Genomic DNA, 19,114 nt, shown 5'->3' with positions numbered 1-19,114 from the left:
TCAACAGTACACAAGTAGCTAATGTATTTGACAACCATTTCGAAATTGTAGCAGAAAAAATTGCTGAGAACATTTCAAAAGAAAAAGCCAGGCAGTACGTGGAAGTGTCTGTTTTGAAAAACATTCGTCAGATTAAGTTTCATCACCTGATGTTCATAGTCACATATCTAATGCATCAGTAACTCAAGATATTTTCCCAGACAGGTTAAAATATGCAATTTTCAGGCCTCTCTACAAAATAGGGGACACCACAGATGTCAATAATTATCGACCACTATCATTTGCCTACAGCATTTTCAAAAATCTTCGACAAAGTAATGTACTCAACAGTGGTTAGTCATCTCAACAGTAATGGAATACTTAGTAAATCACCATTCGGATTTCCAACATTCTGTTCCACTGAGACAGGAATACACAATTTCACTGTCCACATAATAGAGTCTTTAAATAATAAAATGTCACCAATAGGAATTTGATTGTGTGAACTATGACATTATGTTATAGAAATTACAATTCTATGGTATAAATGGGATATCATATCAGTAGTTTAAGTCATACCTACAGAACAGGAAGCAAAAAGTTTCCTTATATGGGTCAACTGATTTAAATAAATTTGCCACTTTATCTAAATATGGTGAAACTACATTAGGTGGTCCACAGGGTTCAATCATGGGTCCCCTGCTCTTCTTGATGTGTGTAAACGACCTCCCTTCCTATCTGAAACAGGAAGCTGAATGAAGCTGTTTGTTGATGACATAAGCATCATTATTAATCCAGTAATAGATATTCCAATTGAAAATGATAAAAAGAAGGTCTTGGGAAAAGTCATTAATATGTTTTCTGCAAATGGGCTTCCTCTAAACTTTGAAAAACACAGTACATCCAATTTTCTGCTGCAAAAAGTACAGTTCCTTCAATACCTATAACATATCAACAGAAGTCAGTAGACAGAGTAGAGCATACTAGGTTTTAGGGTGTACATATAGATGAGAATCTTAATTGGAAAATCCATATTTTGGATCTTCTAAAGCGACTAGGTTCAGCAACTTTTGGAATAAGAATAATTGCCCATTTTGAGCATATAAAAATCAGTAAGCTAATATACTTTGCATATTTTCACGCTCTGATGTCATACAGAATAATGTTTTGGAGTAACTCAACAATTAAAAAAAAAACCTTCACTGCTCAAAAGAAAGTGGTTAGAATAATGTATGGGGTTCGTAGTCACACATCTCGTAGGCACCTTTTTAAAGGTTAGGATTTCTTACAACAGCCTCTCAGTACATTTACTCAACAGCATGGGCCAGTTTAAAAACAACAGTGACATTCATGATTATAATACCAGAAAAAAGAAAGACTTATACTATCCTTTACTCAACCTATCTTGGCACAGAAAGGGGTAAAATATGCTGCTATAAAAATTTCTGAAAATTGCCAGATGAAATGAAATGTCTGACAGACAGCAGTAATAGCTTCAAAAATAAATTGAAATCATATCTCCTTGACAACTCCTTCCATAAGATTGAATAGGCCATTCAAGACAAAAGAAAATGTTTGAACGATGAACAGTGACATGTATGATAACATAAGCTCAAGCTGCTATAGATAAATTGATTGTAAAAAATTTAGTATAAAAATCATAGTAATCATCCATAAGTGCTAATGTAAAATGGCATATGCAATGTAATTATAACAATAAAAATAAGCAAAAACGATACTCCTAGCAATTGTAAATGTAAAACATTTCAAATGTTACAAAACAAATGGGGTAAGAAAATATGTGTAGGAGTAAACATCAAAATATTGCCTAATAATAATTATTGGTAAGAAATAATCAAAAATAATTATTTGTGTGCATATAAACTCCTCCTGAACAGGCTATAGAGGCCCAACAGTATTGACCGGCTGCCGTGTCATCCTCAGCTAATAGCCATCACTGGAAGTGGATACGGAAAACCACGTGGTCAACACACCGCTCTCCCATCGTTGTCAATTTTCGTGACCGGAGCCACTACTTCTCAGTCAAGTAGCTCCTCAGTTTCCCTCACAAGGGCTGAGTGCTCCCCGGATGCCAACAGCGCTTGGCAGACTGGATGGTCACCCATCCAAGTGCTAGCCTAGCCCGACAGCACTTAACTTTGGTGTTACCACTGTGGCAAGGACGTTAGCGTGTGTATATCCCAATTTTTACTAATTTACTACACACTATGCATCCACTACAGACAAATATAATATTGGCAAAAATCAGCTACAACACAGTAAGTCCAGGCAATGAAATAACAACAGACACTTAAGAACAGGTAACAACCATGGTTGGACTAATTCATGCAAAGATTATTGAATGTATTCAAAATACTGATGAAAAATTCCTGTTAGAAAGTCATTTGTCAGTAGTCAGTCAAACAAAAAAATATTGAAATATCATTCTATGCTATCAAGGAAAATGGCGAAAAGATCAACATGGTACACCAATCTAATCTTAACTTCTGATTAAATAATTTATAAATGACCTGTTTTGTTGCCTCACCTTCAGCATTTTTCTTCAAATGACATCCGCAGTAAAAAGTATACACAAAATAAGTAACTATCATTGCCCTTAAGTGCACTGAACTAATAAGAATTCTTATTTCCTTCTTTCATTCTTACCATATTTTCGATTATAAACATGTATTTCTATTTACCAATATCTCTTACATTTTCATTTTTTCATTTTGACAACTTCTTCTCAACTTTCTCTTCATTTCTCTTATTATAATAATTACCATAGCTTCATATAGTTACCATAGCTTCATCATGCTTTCAGTTCATACACATTTTGACCAGTGGTAAGTAACACCTGTACTTCTTTCTCTTGTTTCCTCCATTAGCATTCCACACCTTATTTCTAAAAAAATAAGAAAAGCCTCTATTTCATTACCATGCTTCCTTCATCAATATCCCACAATGCAACATTATTCACACATCTATCTTATTTATCTCTCTTTTTCAAAACCCTCAACATCACAAACAACTAAGAAACCTCAACACGTAGCATCAGTCTATGTAGATTTCCTCTTAATTCTTCACACCATTAAATCACAAAACAGCACAAACCTAAATACATACCACTCATCAAGAACTACATTTCTCTAGCACACCAGGAAAAAAGTGAGGTTATTCCATTTTGGTTTTTCCCTATGCTTAGTGTTTCATGTTGACATGTGATATAAATTACTTAATTCCATTATGTCCCTAAATTTCATTTTTGTTAAATATTATTGTACCTAAAAGGTGAAAGGAATGTTATCAAAACTTTTTTTTACATAAGGTCATTCTATAATATTAAAAGTTAAATAATGCCATGGCAGGAAAGATTAAATTTAAAAAGAAAAGTGTATTGCTTATGTTACAAGAAAAAGTAAGTAGTGTCTTTAATTTCGCCTCTGTTTCCCTCATTCATGCACGTTTCTCAGAATTTCTGATTAGTTAGTTTCAATTCATCACACTAGTGTAATCATTTTCTTCTGTGTAGCATTCCTTAGAAAACATTTTCAACTATAAATTTATTGGTATAAATTAGTTCTTTAAACACATATGAAGATACATAGAAAGTATCAATTACCAAATACTATATGTATACTTTACAATGCAAGACACATGAAAAATCCAACAGTAAACATTGTAGCAATGCATATCTCATGATCAAAACATGAATAGTTGGATACAAGAATGAATATAAAAATATACAAAAACAAAAAAATGTTTCTCAACTATTCAGTAAATGATGTTAGTTTTTTACTCAATAAATGGTTTTACACTTGTGAAATTGGCAATCCTCTAATCTTGCATGTACATAAATTTTTTAGTGAGCAAATACTTCTCTTTTGGATAGATTAACAAAATCCTGTTTTCATTGAATTCACCAGTTGTCACAATACTGAAATTTATTATCACTGTGGAACTTGTCTATGTTTCATTTTAACTAGTCCTCTTTCAAATTTGTGTCATGCACACCATTACAGCAATCATTATTTTCCATATTTTTTGCTGATCCATCAAATCATGTCACTTTACTTCCACTTTTTTTACTTTACTGAATTCCATCCATTCCCCTTGACTACATTGTGGCAAGGTTCTTAATAACTTCTGCCTACAACATTCTTTTCTCTTCCTCATATCTTATTTCCCTTTTCTCTAATTTTCTTGATCTCATATTCCTCTCAGTGTAATTTCTCATCTTATTTGATTCCTTTCATGATTAGCTATTATTCTGACCTACTGCTTCTTCATGTCAGTAATTGTCTAACACTTTTCCTTACCATGAATCATCAGAATTCATGGCTTCATCCAGCAATCACCTATCACGCTCAAACACACACTTCAGCAAAAGAATCTCACTTCAAATTCTGGCGGTTTTAAAGTTGTGAGGATGGGGTGTGACTCATGGTTGGATAGCTCATTTGGTGGAGCCCTTGCCGGCAAGAGCCATTTTAATCTGACAGGAAGTTTCATATCAGTGTACACATCACTACAGAGTGAAAATTTCATTCTAGAACCTCAATTCAGTCTTCTCCTCTTCATACATAATATGCATCATCAGTGCCTTCCTATCTTCAATCATTATTTCTACACTGAAACAAAATATTCAAATTTCTTTGTTATTACCAATCAAATTACACAGCCCAAACAGTTTCGTTAATACCTTAAAACACTATGATATAATTTTTTGCTTCTTATTAGTAGGTCCAGATTTTCTAGACAAATCATTATAAACATAATTATCTTATTCTTGTTGAGTTCAAGAGTTTCATTTTTTCCAAATATTCATCTATCACTATCCTATTTTGCCATCATCATGCAGTATGTGAGTTTTGAGTAATGTAATCCAGTTCAGTTATAACTACTGTATCTTTTCATTGGACAGCTTGATAACTGAAGAGTTGTGTGTAACAGATGCAAAGAACAGTTCAAGAGTAGGAAGCAGTGCAGAAAACTAGGAAACTGCACTGCAACAGCTTTGGACCATACACACACCACAACACATATATAATGGAGTAGGGAATCCTTGGTACGTTTTTTTGTGCTTTAGAAATACTTAAAATCTTCCAACTATCAGGAAGCACATTGCAATTAAAATTATCATTCTTGTATGCTCTTTGTTGCCCCAAATTGGGCATCCAATATTTTGTCTATGAAAGAAATTTTGTTTCTGAGAGTGTTCACTCACACACCATAAATTTCTGTGCTCATTTATCTAGTTGGCTTGCTATTGACCACAATGATTACAATCTCTGTCCCTATTACACATTCTTTGAATTTCTGTGAGCTCATCACGTATCTTATTTACTTCTAATTTCTGGTTTTGGTTAACTTTTATCCAACCATCCTTAAGTAGTTTCAAAGTTTTGTGTTTTCCTATTTCTGAAATAATGTTGTCTGAATGCCTATCTGTACTCATTGACAAATCTGTCTTTCATCATCTTTCACAAAAATGGTACCCAGTCAGATCTGTTTATGGAGACGATCCACCTCAAGTAAAACATAATTTTTATCTTTTCTTTTTATTTCCCAGACATACTTCACTCAAATTTCTTTCTATAAAACAGGAAAACTGTTCTTTTATAAATTTGAGTTTTTCAGTCAATATTTACAAATATGAAAAACGCACAGGGTTTTGTATGTATACTTTGTTACCACATGCTGTGGTTTTCCTGGATTTTTAGGTTTTTTAGTGCAGGTGCTTTCATTCGTAGTTCTCCATCTTTGAAAATAAAATAACAATGTATCTTTGAGAACAGAGAACAGAGTTCTGTTGCAGAGAAATATTAGTGTTTCCGTGTTTTGTTTGACTGTATTCTTGATGTCACTTAATATTTTAGAGATTCTGGTGTGATTTCCTAGTTCCAGATGAATTTTCAAGAACTGTGGCATTGAGTCCCCACTTCCTACAATGTTGGTATCTAATTTCTTGTTTTAACCAGAAAATTCTGGCACACCAACAAAAATAAAATGGGGAAAACAACAACAATAACTAAACACACATTTGAAACAAAGTAAGAAACTTTATAAAAAACAAATAGCAAACAAATCATACTTCCTGCAAACATCTGGTCAACTGCACAGACACAGAACCCACTAACTACGAAACAAATTTGCTAACAAAGAACCTAAATATGATGTCAACATACACATTACAAATAAGAAAGTAGAGAATCTCACTACAGAAAATGAATGCATAATGAAACGACAAGAAACAAACAATAGCTCAAACTTCTGTGGAAGTCTGACAATAGAGTTTATTGCAGAAGAAATAATATTCATCATAAAGGAAAACAAAAACAACATATTGACTGTAACAGAAACTGAAGAAGAAAAATGTCTTCAGGGAAATAATGAACAAACTTAAAAACAGTGGGTTCTCATCATGAAATCAGACAAGGGAACACAGGATGAATATAAAGATAAATCCATAATATTTCTAGCAGAGGACAACATAACAGCACTAACCAGTGACCCAACACATAAAGATACCAGAGAAATACACAGACACTTCTAAAAAATATTTTACTAACATTTGCAAAACAGAAAGAGAAATGGCTAAAACAACACAACCCTAAGGTACCTACAAAGCACAGCCTACTAAAGCTCTGCAGGAAAGATATTCAAATACATCCAATTGTAAATTTTAGAAGTGAACCCCCATATCACCTGGCCAGATAACTACAAACATACTACAGAAATGTTATGTACATATAACCAGCAGAAGCATACACAGCACCAAATAACAGATACAAAAAATTAAAGACATCATCATACCCACAACAGCAATACTCACATCATTTGACATCACGTCTATGTACACAAATATCCTCACAACTGAAATCATCATCATCATCATCATCAATCAACAACTGGAACAACAGAGTCATTCCCAAACACCACATAAAAGAAATAGCTATCATTCTAAAACTAATCACAGAGCAAAATTATTGGCCATTTGATAACCAGTTCCACTCACAATGGGATGGGCTTCCTAAGGGATCACCAGTCAGTGGACTCTGGGCCAACATCTTCCTCAAACACACTGAAAACAAAATATTTAAAACAATATTAAGACCCAAAAACGACAGGATAGTATATTGATATCACTATGTAGCTGACATCAAATGCCTTGTAGATGACAAATCCAGTTCCATCCACCAACTTTGCAATGATATAAGCACAGTTCACCCAAAACTAAAATGCACCATAGAAACAGAAAATGTCAAAATGAAAAATTTTGTTGATCTCACAATAGAGAATACAACAACTATTTTTAGGAAAGTCACCACCACTAGCACATCCATACACAAATACTTTATTTATCTGATGGTGCACAAGCTAGCCAGTTTCCAGTACATGCTGCACAGACAGAATAAAACTCCACTCATTGATGGCAACTCCAAAAAGGAATTAGAGACCATCAGAGAAATAGCTACACAGACCCGCCAGGTTAGCCGAAATCACAAATGTGCTGATTCCTGGACTTGGGTAGGCATGCCGGGCCCCAATCAAATCCACCTGGCGGATTAACGGCGAAGGCCAGCGTGCCGGGCACCCTGGATGTTGTTTTTAGCCAGTTTTCCACATCCCAATAGGTGATCACTGGGCTGGTCCCTACGTCCTGCCCCAGTTACACGACTCGGAGATATCTGAAGCACATTTGCACTATTTCATAATTTACACTAGATGAAGACAGATGGGAAACACTGATTGCATCGGGTGGTACAAGGTGGTGGCAAGAAGGGCATCTGACCACTCAAATTAACCTTGCCACGCCAACCCTGCGAAAAACTGCAGGACGAAGGCGTGAGTAAAAGAAAAGAAGAAACAAATAGCTATACAGAATGGATGTGATACAAACATTATAGAGAAACTGAATCACAAAGTTAAAACAAAAATAAGAGGACACCTAGCACACAAAAACAAACAACCCATCAGCAACTTCGAAACACAGACACACAACACAAACACACAGAACACAAACATACGGAATACAAAGACAATGGTATACTCTCACTTACAACAACAAAACAGCCCACAGAGTAGGCAACAAGGGCTAAAAATTGCCTACAGGACAGATAACTCAATATGGAGAAATGCCTTAAAAACTAAAATTTATATGTGTACAAGTGGTAAAAATATTTTACATGTTTTTAGAAGGATAATTAAAGCCCACTGAAGACGCCGAAACTTGACCAAAATACGTATGGGAAATGAAAGAAAAAAGAAAAATGGTGTTTTGCTCAAGGTCGACCCTCACCAAAAACAAATGTATTTGTTAGTAAACACGAGCAGAAGAGCTTCAACCTCAATATGGTACCCATTTGTTCTTTCTTTGTTTCCAGCTGTAGTTTCAATGCTTCGTTTTATTCACCTGTTTCGCTAATAGTTCTGTTTGTTCATTCTGTTCTTTCACTTGTGTGGTCATACCATTCGACATTACGCTGTCTGTTTTCGTTAACAATTGCTCTTTGTCCACACAGTGATTTGTTTCAAAACTGTTATCTTTTCATCTACCTTTGTGTGTGTTTCCGATTGTGCTACATTCTGTTGTCGCTGTTCTGTTTCGGCTTTGCTAAGCCTAGTCCTTTGGCAGAAAATCTTCATTAACCTTTTTCCTAGTTTGATTTCGCACTTTCTGTTTCATGTTTTTTTTTTCCTTCTTGGCCTGTTACGCCCATCTTGTGACATTATCCTCGATTATGTTCATGAGCGTTCTTGCAGTATTATGTAGGGGGAGGGACTAGATCGGGGGTATAGTATATTTTAATAAGTTGGAAGACGAAAGGCGACTTGTAAGAAGCAATAAAAAATTTTGAGGTCCGACCATGTTGAAAACCAGTGTAATACTGACTTTTAAATTGTTTCTTGAAAGAAATCATCCGAATACGTCATATCTTATCCTTTCCCTGAGTGCTGATTACAGATAAGCTGCCTCAGACAATGAAAAATTATAATTACTGTTCACCAAAAACAAGAAAATGCCACTAAAAGAAGCAACCAGTTCTCACAATACAGCACAAAACCTAATACACAAATGACAATACGCAAAGAAAAATACGTATTTTTTTTTTTCGCTAAAGCTAGCCAGCAAAGCAGCACATGAATGAACATGTTATACAATGTGGTTGTTGTAACTTCACTATCCAGACAGCACTTTGATCTGATTGATAAATTACCAAAATTACATAAAACCTCGCATCCTAGGCAGATTTTCCGCCAAGTTAAACTTCTGTATGTTTATTCTTGTGAGCTGAAACCAGAGGAAACTGAACTGTTGTTCTTTTTAACCCGTGTGTCTCTGCTGTAACATTGAACAGTGAAAGTAGTGTAGTTATTGAAACGCTCTCTCATAAATGAGTTGTCAAAATTAATTAAAAAGCCAAAACTGTACTCTGAATAAGCTGTCCTGTGAAACGCTGTATTGTGCGGTACAGCGAGCAATGCAAGTCGCAATGCGTGACTTGTGGTTACGTAACACAAAGCTAACAAGATAAAAGTGCTACAAAGAATTTTGAGAGAATAAATAACCAAAATGTTTCTGTAAAACTGCCCTGTGATTCTACATACGCAACCTGATTAAACAAAATTTCAGTCACTAAATGATAATGAAAACTTGGTACTGCTCGAAGCAATGTACATAAAATATGTAACGCAGCATCTAACAAGCTAAATAGGAAGGAAGAAGCCTTGTGCAGTCCAACGCAAGGACGTCCGACTATACTAAACAGATCGTGGTTTATTTATTTACGTACACTTTTTGCGTGAAGGCCATCTAGCTAATGCCTTTTGCAAACGTCACACGTAGGTTGAGTAGATTGATACAGATAACATTTAAATATAGTAGTGGTTCAAGCATTCATCTTAATATTTTAATTTTTACATGTCACAATAGAGAAAAGTAGATTAGAATTCAATGAGCGAATGTAAACATTTATGTACGAAGAAGGCTCTTAACTCGCTGTGGAACAGATTTTGTTCACAAGTTTTCAAAGCATGTGGCAGTATGTTAAACCACATATGCCCATTAATGTGACTACTGTCAACTATTTTTAATTTTTTCTTATGCCTGAAGTAGTTACCCTTATTTCTACTAGCATAATTATGCGTATCACCACACTTATTTACTTTTTTTACTATTCAGAAAAATATAATAAGTTTATACTAACACAAGAGATCTACTGTTAAATATGTATTTTGCACAAAGGTTTCACAACAGGTCTCTCTGGGCTTTGGTTCATGCATTAATGTAATGGCTCTTTTCTGTAACACTAATATTCTGTTCAGGTGCAGGTCTACAGCATTACCCCACAGCTGGATACTATAATTTAGAAATGGATAAACTGTTCCACAGTAAACAATTTTTAGTGTTTGACTTGGGACTGTTTTTGCCAGCTAACTTAACAGATACAAGCTATTGCTGATTTTCTCACATACAGAAGTAATGTGGTTTAGCCAGTCGAGATTTTTATCCAGGTGGACATCAGGAAGTTTAATGTTATCTGTTCCTGCTGATGTAATTTCACAAATATTGTTTACTTCAGCCTCATGAGAAATTTAAATGTTGCTGTTTAGACAGTGCTGCATAAAATGTGGATACTTCCATCACACCCTTAGTTACAGCCGAGTGTAATGTCTCAAATTCTTTTTCATAAAATAAGACGAAGGTCTCATCAGCATAGGTTACTAGATGTGATTTGAAGGGTATAAACCTAGAAGAGAAAGGAACCAATAATCGATCCCTGGGGAACCCTCTGGATTACTGTGTCTCTAGAAGACTGGAAGTCTATTACCTTATATATTTTACATGAAAGTTTAGTACACTGTTTGCGATTTGTTAAGTATGAGGAGCATAATTGCATAGATGAGTCCTTGATTTTGTAAGCCTTCAATTTCTTACTGAGCAGCCCATGGGTGACTGCGTCGAAGGCAGTGAAAAGAATAAGAGTATGCCTGCTGTCTTCATATCTTGGTCTAGGAGGCTGTACATATTATGGAGAAATTCAGCAACTGCAGTAGGGGTGCATCAGTCCTTCCTAAAGCCACGCTGTCTTTATGTTAAGAATTTGTTCTTTGTTAAATAAGCAGAGATCTGAGAAAGGTTAACCATTTCAAAAGCCTTACTTAATGTAGGGATCAATGATATTGGGTACTGGGTTGAAGTGTCTTATGTAGTCCCCTATTTAAGCTGTGGTTTAAGAACGCTTATTTTTAGTCTACTAGGATAATGTTTTTTGCTTAGTGGTTTGAATATTTCATATAATATGCATTTTTAACTACTAGACTAGACATACCATCCCATCCAGCTGAATTTTGTTCTTTCATGTGTGGTTCATCTTGCTTATATCTTTTTCTTTAACCTCATCAAATTCAAAACCCACTGCTTGAGTGGCGTGGTGTTGGATTTTCTAGTGATGATATAAAATGTTTCTTAAAAAGATTACGTTACCCTTTTGGTTCTTTTATAATATTATCATCCTGTATAATGCATAGTGGTTTTCTATTCCTAGTTGTGGAGGTTTTTCGATACTAATTTATCAGTTTCCAGGACTCCTTACTCACATTTGTAGATTGTGAGATTTCACTACTGTAGAATTGTTTTCTAAGGTTTGAAAGTTCTGCTTTAAAGGTTTTCTTAGCTTTTCTTTGAAAATGAGCAGTCCAGTTGATATGTGCAGGACATCTAGGTCATGAATATTTTGCTTGAGTTTAATGAGGCTGGCTTGAAGTCTGAATTTCTTATTTCTTTCACTCTGTGTATTGGCCCTGTCAGCATTTCTTTAATGGGACAACAGAAATCAAACTCTCTCAATAATATGTTATAAAACTCATCCCAGTTGTCGTCTGATCCTTCCACATGGTAGATTCTACCCCACTCCTCCTCAGCTAGTTTAATTTTCAGAGAGTTGATATTACTGTTGCTCATTCTTTCAAAAGTTTTGGTATTATTTTAGGAGCTGTTTTCTCAATTCTATCAGTTTTGCAAGATGGTCTGAGTAAAAGAAGTCTATGTTACTATACTTAACAGTGTCTTCAGCTGTTTTGTTAGTTACTGGATAATCTATCCTGGTAGAACTAGAATCTGAGAGCCTGCTATCCATGGTATCTAGATTTCTGAGATTGTATGAAGTTAATTCGTCTGCAGGTTTCGTGTTTGCTGTGTTGTTGGAGTTTGCTACAATTTTAAGGTCTCTAAGAACAGTAAGGTCATTGGGACCTGTATGCCTAATTATGGTATTGATGCTTTCGAGAAAATGGATTACATCTGCAAAAGGTGGTCTGCATTTTCCTGTTACTTTATGTTTTACTACATTGACTCCATGCTATTTTAGTTGAATTGCAATACCACTTCTAATATCCCCTCTTCACTATATTGCTCAGTAAATGTAAGTTTCTCATACCGAATACGTTCTCTCAAAAAGATTATCACACCTCCACCCTTCTGCTGTTTACTACAAGAACTACTTACAAATACATGACCATCTAGTTTATAAAGTTCATTTCATTACATTTTAGACTATATTCAGTTAATATTAACATTTGTGGCGAATTTTCATTTACAAATACCTATACTGTACTGCGTTTATTTCTAAGGCACTGCACACTCAGATGTGGCATGCTAAGTGATGCCTGCGTTTCTTCTCTGTTTATACATATGTGGATGCTGTAGTGTTCTGTGAGAGTGGAACCAAGATTATCTTCGCTGTTGTGCTTCTCTTCTGCATGTGTGATTACACTGAGTGCACGGGGTTCACACACATCTAGTTCGCCTGGTTGATCACTGTTGTAATTGTTCTTTTCTCTAAAAATGCTTGAGGATTATAACCAAGTGCTGTTGGCACCTTCTTGTTGGTGAATGGGGCACAGAGAGCTTTTATTTCATTCACTAACCTTGATTTTCCCCTCCTGTGCTGGATGTGTTCATCTCTGTCCATTTTGCTAATATCCATTAACTTTACATAGGTGACTTTCTGACGTAGTTTTTGTGGCACTGAATTGTAAGTTTCTATTTCCCTATTTACATAGCATCACTCTGGAGCTTCATATACTACATTACTGGTACGTTTGTTACGATCTCAGTGGTGTGATGTAATTGTGGCAATAACTTTCTGTAACATCTCAGTGCTGACTTGCTTTCATTTCTGTATACATCATTGGCGCCACCTATAATCACGATGCACCCGTTTTTCTTAAACTCGTTTGTTTCTACGGTTAAGATTTCAACCGCAGAACTGAATGTAGCTCCAGGTTTAAGCTTAGCAAACACAGAATAACGTAAGTTTGCATTTCCACGAAGGGAAACAGGCTACTTCCGTGGCAATCAGCGTAAATTACGAGTTTTTCTTGCCGCTTGAACATTTTTGTATTTCTGTTTAGAGCTTTGTTGGACATGTCTTCTACTAGAGAATAGGGAAACAATGTGAAAGACTGGACCGCTTTTGTTATCACTAGTTTTATTTAACAATCATATCAACAAAATCCTTTAGAACAACAATATCTCAATCCTGATTACTGTAGGTAATAAGAATAGTAAGTCTACTACCAATGTCTCTTTATGAAACAAAGTGTACCTCATACATACGAAAATTTTAAGACCACTGACAATTATACGCCTGACTGCTTAAATTAAGTCACACAATATTTATGACTAGTCTTCAGACACTGCAAACTGCTGTTCTCAAAAACATTTACCTAAATAACAACCTGCCAGAGATAGCAGGATAGCAGGATGAAGTTAATACAAAGGCCCTTGTTTCACACTCAAGAGTCAATCAATATCACTAAGGCTTACTAAGGTTACAAACTTCGGCTCCAAGGCCAGTAACACAATTAGCCAGCGCAAAGTTTTACTAAGAGTAACACAGCAACAACCTTTCACAATCGTATGTCACTCTTGAGAGAATGTTTAATAAAAATAATAAATATAATAAATACCCAAGTAAATATTAGGGTCAGAAATGATTAGCGAGGAGTGGCGCCAGGTCGCTCGAGGGCAGAATCAAAACTTAGCTTGGAGAAGCCAAGGCGGAAGGCGAGAGGCGGCAGTCCGTACAAGAGCCGCTTCTCGAGCTTCGACCCGCAGTCACCTCCCGCTAGCCAGGATTACACACCCCGGTACCCATAGGTGGAAAGGTAGCGCTTACTCCAAAACACCGGAAAGCCAGCTGTAACATTTAACAAGCGCACAGAACAGGTCCGCAGGGACAATGTAAACAGGCACCAAAAGATATTAAATAACAAGTTAAATTATTCACTAATAATACGGCACACTGCCTTTGCTCCACTGCGAATGGACTACACGGGCAAGGTACAACCAACAGCTCAAATCTTATCAATAACCTTAAGGAGAACTGCCTACTACTAAAATATAAAGAAACTTATAATTACTAGCAAGGCTAACGGCCACACCAATCTTAGTCACAATTAAATTACGTGAACTCGGCCGTTTAAGGGGGGTAGGGCGTCAAACGGGCCGACTTGGAGCATGAGAGGCACCAGAGGACATTTTAATTTCCACTGTCTATAGTTTTACAAAAATGGTTCAAATGGCTCTGAGCACTATGGGACTTAACATCTGTGGTCATCATTCCCCCAGAACTTGGAACTACTTAAACCCAACTAACCTAAGGGCATCACACACATCCATGCCCGAGGCAGGATTCGAACCTGCGACCATAGCGGTCTCGGGGTTCCAGACTGAAGCGCCTAGAACCGCACTGCCATCTCCGGCCGGCATACTTTTACAAGTAAATTCATAAAACTTTGTCAGCATAACCAGGAAGTATTCAGGATTCGCACTCGTAGCAGCGGAAGTTCAAAAACATAACAAAATATTTTTTTTTACATGTGAAATTTCATCAATTTTCCCTTACTATTGGCTGCATTTGTTGCTGTAGGTGCACTTTTCTTCATAAGTAAGAGAGACTGTTCGATGAATTTTGCACAGCATACAAACTATACTTGCAGGTGTCTGAAACTCCAGAATCTATTTACTTTATGAAAAAATGAATGAGCTGTTACGTTTTAAACTTTATGTTTAGAAAAAATCAAATTTTGTAGTTAATTATCTCAATTTTTACCACAGTTGGAAAATTCTAGAGTTTCATACACCTGTAAGTATGGTTTGTATGCCGTGCAAAATTCATCAAAGAATCTCTCTTACTTGTGAAGAAAAATGTATCTATAGCAAACAAATGCAGCCAACAGTAAACGAAAAAATGATGAAATTTCATATCTAAAAAAAATTATTTTGTTATGTTTTTGCATTTCCACCGCTGTGAGTGTGAATCCTGAATCCTTCCTGGTCGTGCTGACAAAGTTTTTTGAATTTATTTGTAAAAGTATAGAAAGTAGAAAATCAAATGTCCTGTGGTGCCTCTCCTACTCCAAACCGGCCCTTTTGACGTCCTAGCTCCCTTAATGCCCTGATCCTCCTGAAGTAGTATAGTTGCAATTCCTGCATTAGACGCGTCCGTCTGGACAATAAAGCGCTTCTCGAAATCCGGAACTCCCAACCCCGGGGGGTTCGAGATAACAGTCCTAATCGCTTCAAATGCAGCCTGCTGACTATCTCCCCAATTAAAGTCCTGTCTCTTCTTACGTAGATCATTCAGAGGACCGGCCAATTGCGCGAAATTGCGCACGAATCTTCGAAAATAATTGGCCATCCCGATAAAACATGCCACCTCCTTTTTGGTTTTCGGCGGAGGGTACTTCTTGAGGGAACTTGTGCGCGCTTGGTCGATTCTGACTCCGTCCCCAGAAATAAGATGCCCCAAGAATAAGACTTGCTGCTTAGCCAGAGCAATTTAGTTAGTTTGACAGTTAATCCAGCAGTGCAACACCTATCAAGCACCTTCCTAAGATGGAGGAGATGGTCTTTAAAAGTTCGACTATACACGACCACATCTGCCAAATAATTGTACACAAATTTAAACTTCAGGTCTCCGAAAACGTGGTCTAACAAGCGCGACAACATCGCGGCACCAGTGGCCAAACCAAAAGAAACTCTGTTGAACTCATAGAAATTCCAATCAGTACAGGACGCAGTGACCCGCTTAGACTATTCACTCAGAGGATTTTGAAAATAAGCCTGGTTCATATCTACAACAGTAAACCCGAGAACGAGGTAAATCAATTGTGAATATCTGGTAGAGGTACAGATTCCAGAATAACCTTTTTATTTAACACACGGTAATCTACCACTGGTCGAAGATCCTTGCCCATAGCCTTACGGACAAGCAACATGGGGGAAGCACAACGTGAGGTTGATGGTCAAATAACACCGTTTTTTAACATGCTCTCTAACTTATGCCTTAACATTTTCATCTTGGCAGGCAAAAGACGATACGGAGACTGCCAGACCGGGATGTTATCGGATAACTGAATTTTATACTCAATGAATTTTATGACTCCAAGTTTATCAGAAAGAACGTCGGGAAAATCGTCTAACAACCCCAAAAGCTGAGTACCCTAATCACGTGAGAGGTGGCTAATCTGAAATTATCTATCCCCCTTTTCAACCAAATTCACCGAAGCAAACTGACGACACGCACAAAGCGCAATCTTTTGCTGAGGTCTAAAACTAAAACGCAAAGTTTTGCTCGCATAGTCAAGTATCAGTCCGGTACGTTGAATAAAGTCACAGCCCAGTAACAAACCCTTAACGACCAAATGAGTAGTAGGCCAAATGAAATTACAAACAGAAGTACTTCCCTGGACCTGACCCAGCACAGATAAGACCTGGCCATTGACGACAACAACTCTGAGCGGTGGGTTTAACATCAGACAACTTATTCAAACGCCGGAACTCGAGGCACCAGACAAAATCAAATAATGACACCGAACTGCCTGAATCAATTAAGGCGCACAGAGGTTCCCTTCCTATACGGGTGCAAATATAGGGGAGCGGGGGCCTGGCGAGAGCGCGAATATGAGAACATCGAAGCCAGGGCTTATTCTTCCTGCTTGTGCTACCTGATTTAGATGGTTTCGGAACAGGACAATCACGCACTACATGTCCGCAACCACGCCTAAAGCAGTGCCTTCCGGGAGCAAATGCAGATTCAACGCGTTCCGTACTATCTGCTCAACCACAGGCACCGTAACTGATTCCCACGCCGGGAATCTACGAACACAAGAGCTTGGACATACTGAACCAAGCTGTCTAGCTTCGCAAAAATAGTTGGCCGATTAGAAAGTTTGAGCCGAGACCGATCTTCGGGGCGATGCCCTCCAATACATTCGTTACTGTATCTGCTCCAGAAACCGACAAGTTCAAAGTCAGCACAGCAGTTCGGATTCTATCTACATATTGTTCCAAAGTTTCTACAGACTCTTGCGCTCGCAATAAAAAGAACATTGCAGTTAATTTCTCATACGTGCCGATAACCTCCGAGAAATAATCTGCTCTCTCAGATCTTTAACTGAGCCTCCACACCTCAAAATATCTGACACTAATTGGTTCAACGCCCCTTCGGTTAAGCAATGAGAGAACAGCTCTGTTGGGAACACCTAACGTGTCAGCCAGAATCTCAAATTTAACTAACCACCATAATAATTTCTGAATCTTAAGTTATCAATTGGTACTTCTATATTCCGAGAAACAGGTTCATAATAGGGTTAGGTAATTTAGCGAAACAATCCCCAGTCTTTTCTTTAGAATGCCCTACTTGTGAAACTGGATTATTACGGGACTGCTGATCTCGGCTGACCACTTGTTCTGAATTCGTCCCCCCGGCTTCTAAATTTAACGATGCGGCTCTAATTTGCAACCCACGCGCACGATCCATAACCTGCTTAACTTCCTGTCTTTCCATGTCCTTAAGCTATATACTGTCCAAGTCTTTTAAACGACTCATACAATGAATTAACTGTGTTTGAACCAGATATACTTGTCTACGCGTGGGTTGATATCACTCAAAAAGGAAATGTTCCTATCCATCTCCTAGAGGGCACAGTCAAGAAACTGTAAGATGTCACCTACCTTGCAGCCGGCCGGTGTGGTCGAGCGGTGAGCGCTTCAGCCGGGAACCGCGCGACCGCTACGGTCGCAGGTTCGAATCCTGCCACGGGCGTGGATGTGTGTGATGACCTTAGGTTAGTTAGGTTTAACTAGTTCTAAGTTCTAGGGGGCTGATGACCTCAGATATTAACTCCCATAGTGCTCAGAGCCATCTGAAACACTTGAATCACCTACCTTGCCAACGATGTCGGGGGAGATGGAAACCGAACGGTCTAACGCCCCGCGAAACCTAGCGGCTTGTTCCGGAACACTTCCGGCTACCGGTTGCTCTCTAATTCGAAGATCGTACTGTAACAATTCTTTCTTCAAATAACAGGTGCCTGAACACTCTCTTAAAGCCATATCGGACGACAAGCATCTGAGAAGAAAACAAAATGTTAAGTGAGAACTTAGAATGACAATATTTCAATCATAAATCCAAAATAAACGAATGATAAAAAAGGAAAGGGAAGTCAATTCTACCCTCCCCTGCCAACAGAAAGAAACCACGCTCTGCTACCATTGAAACGGTCTTCTATTAGGGAATAGGGAAACGGTAGGAAGGACTGGACCCCTTTTGTCATCATTCGTTTTATTTAACAATCATATCAACAAAAACCTTTAGAACAACAATATCTCGATTCTGATGACTTTAGGTAATAAGAATAGTAAGTCTTTTTATGAAACAAAGTCTATCTCATATATAAGAAAATTTTAAAACCACCGACAATTATGCGCTTGACGGCTTAAATTAAGATACACAATATTTCTGACTAGTCTTAGGACACTGAGAAGTGATGTTCTCAAAAACATTTAAACAACAACCTGCCAGAGAGGCACCCAATAAATAGCAGGATGAAGTTAACACAGAGGCACTTGTTTCACACTCAATAGTCAATAAATATCACTAAGGCTTACTAAGGTTTCAAACTTCGGCTCCAAGGTCCAGTAACACAATTAGTCAGCGCAAAGTCTTACTAAGAGTAGCATAGCAACAAACTTTCACAATCGTATGTTGCTCTTGAGACAAGGTTTAATAAAAATATTGAATCTAATAATTACCCAAGTAAACATAATTAGAGGCAGAAT

At 37.3% G+C, this 19,114-nt stretch overlaps 1 long non-coding RNA gene across 1 annotated transcript; it reads right to left on the bottom strand.

Annotated features, from left to right (window-relative positions):
* Positions 1-4,454: 4,454 nt before the first annotated feature.
* LOC126284547 (uncharacterized) lies at positions 4,455-18,710 on the bottom strand. The gene is made up of 3 exons (XR_007551497.1): positions 18,221-18,710; positions 6,998-7,063; positions 4,455-4,610 (listed from the first exon to the last, which is right to left on the bottom strand). It is a non-coding gene; the product is annotated as an uncharacterized LOC126284547 (long non-coding RNA).
* Between the last annotated feature and the right edge of the window lie 404 nt (positions 18,711-19,114).

The sequence above is a fragment of the Schistocerca gregaria genome, chromosome 1 (genome assembly GCF_023897955.1).
Source record: "Schistocerca gregaria isolate iqSchGreg1 chromosome 1, iqSchGreg1.2, whole genome shotgun sequence".
NCBI lineage: Eukaryota > Metazoa > Arthropoda > Insecta > Orthoptera > Acrididae > Schistocerca > Schistocerca gregaria.
Note: the sequence above shows the minus strand (reverse complement) of the source record. Positions and strands in the feature narration are given on the sequence as shown.